The following is a 2,500-nucleotide window of genomic DNA, read 5'->3' on the forward strand; positions in this document are numbered from 1 at the left end:
ATGGCTAAAAACGTGATTTTATCAAAATGTTACAAGGCAGGGCTCTGCACAGGGTCCAGAGGAGTGGAACGCCGTTCATCCCATGCGAAAAGGTGCAGGAGTGACCGAAATACGGCCCGTTGTAAATCGCCCCTCTTTAAGCCAAAAAAATAGGTACGCCTCCCAGGGCCACCGACGGGAGAATGGCTAAAAACGTGATTTTATCAAAATGTTACAAGGCAGGGCTCTGCACAGGGTCCAGAGGAGTGGAACGCCGTTCATCCCATGCGAAAAGGTGCAGGAGTGACCGAAATACGGCCCGTTGTAAATCGCCCCTCTTTAAGCCAAAAAAATAGGTACGCCTCCCAGGGCCACCGACGGGAGAATGGCTAAAAACGTGATTTTATCAAAATGTTACAAGGCAGGGCTCTGCACAGGGTCCAGAGGAGTGGAACGCCGTTCATCCCATGCGAAAAGGTGCAGGAGTGACGGAGATACGGCCCGTTTTAAATCGCCCCTCTTTATGCCAAAAAAATAGGTACGCCTCCCAGGGCCACCCAGGGTGATGCTTTTATCAAAATGTCACAACGCAGGGCTCTGCGCAGGGGCCAGAGGAGTGGAACGCCGCTGGTTCCATGCGAAAAGGTGGAGAAATGACCGAGATATGACCCGTGGAAGTCGTCACAATTTACCCCGAAAATAGGCGCTCGCGCTCGGGCAGAGGTCGGCGCTCGGCCGGGGTCCCGAGAACCGGGGCGAATAGGGTTTTCCCACGGCCGAAAACCATAGGAAGCACGGGGAAAATTCGGGACCCGACGTCCCAGGGCCCTCGGCGGGGACCGGGGCAACGCGACACCGTTGGTTCCACCCGAAAAGGTGGAGAAATGACCGAGATACGGCCCGTCAAAAGTCGTCACAATTTACCCGAAAATAGGCGCTCGCGCTCGGCCCCGGTCCCGAGAACCGCGGCGGAGGTTTACCGGGATGCTGCGCAACATGGGCCAGAGAGCATGTTTGGTTCGAGTTTACCGGGATGCTGCGCAACATGGGCCAGAGAGCATGTTTGGCCGAGTTTACCGGGATGCTGCGCAACATGGGCCAGAGAGCATGTTTGGTCGAGTTTGTGTGGGTTGTGTGCGACACTCCCGGCACATACATAGGAACACGGCTTCCAAGTGAGCGCACTTTTTCGAAATTTCTTCTAAGTGCCGCTTTTTCGAACCGGGGCGAATTGGGTTTTTCGAGGGCCGAAAACCATAGGAAGCACGGGGAAAACTCAGGACCCGACGCCCCACGGCCCTCGGCGGGGACCGGGGCAACGCGACACCGTCGGTTCCACCCGAAAAGGTGGATAAATGACCGAGATACGGACCGTTGAAATCGACTCGGCGTATCCGAAAATAGGCGCTCGCGCTCGGACAGAGGTCGGCGCTCGGCCCGGTCCCGAGAACCGGCGCGCCTAGGGTTTTTCCACGGCCGAAAACCACAGGAAGCACGGGGAAATCTCAGGATCCCACGCCCCACGGCCCTCGGCGGGGACCGGGGCAACGCGACACCGTCGGTTCCACCCGAAAAGGTGGATAAATGACCGAGATACGGACCGTTGAAATCGACTCGGCGTATCCGAAAATAGGCGCTCGCGCTCGGACAGAGGTCGGCGCTCGGCCCGGTCCCGAGAACCGGCGCGCCTAGGGTTTTTCCACGGCCGAAAACCACAGGAAGCACGGGGAAAACTCAGGATCCCACGCCCCAGGGCCCTCGGCGGGGACCGGGGCAACGCGACACCGTTGGTTCCATCCGAAAAGGTGGAGAAATGACCGAGATACGGACCGTGGAAGTCGTCCCAACTTATCCGAAAATAGGCGCTCGCGCTCGGACAGAGGTCGGCGCTCGGCCCGGTCCCCGAGAACCGGGGCGACTCGGAAATTCTTCTAAGTGCCGACTTTTCGAAATTTCTTCTAAGTGCCAACTTTTCAAAATTTACTCTAAGTGCCCTTGGCTACCAGGGGCACGAATCTGAAATTTCTTCTAAGTGCCAACTTTTTCAAAATTTACTCTAAGTGCCCTTGGCTACCAGGGGCACGAGGCGAGAATCTGAAATTTCTTCTAAGTGCCCTTGGCTACCAGGGGCACGGGGAAAATGTGTAAAAAAGCAATTTAATCAAAATCAAACAACGCAGGGCCCTTGGCAGGGACCAGGCGAGTAGAATAAAGTTGTTTTTGTGGCGAAACATTGACAATTGGGCGAGTTAGAGGTTTACCGGGATGCTGCGCAACATAGGCCAGAGAGCATGTTTGGTCGAGTTTGTGGGTTTTGTGCGACACTCCCGGCACATATATAGAAACCCAGCTTTTGAGAGCACTTAGAAGAAATTTCGAAAAGGTGGCACTCTGACGAAATTTCCAAAGAGTGGCTCTTCACACAAAGTTGACCGTTTCTTCATCCAGCACGCACCCCTGACCGAGTGGCAAACGTGACCCGCCATCGGAGGGCCCCCGTCGGCCATGGCCCCCCCCACCC

Source organism: Solea solea, unplaced genomic scaffold, assembly GCF_958295425.1.
Source record: "Solea solea unplaced genomic scaffold, fSolSol10.1 scaffold_148, whole genome shotgun sequence".
Classification (NCBI taxonomy): Eukaryota; Metazoa; Chordata; class Actinopteri; order Pleuronectiformes; family Soleidae; genus Solea; species Solea solea.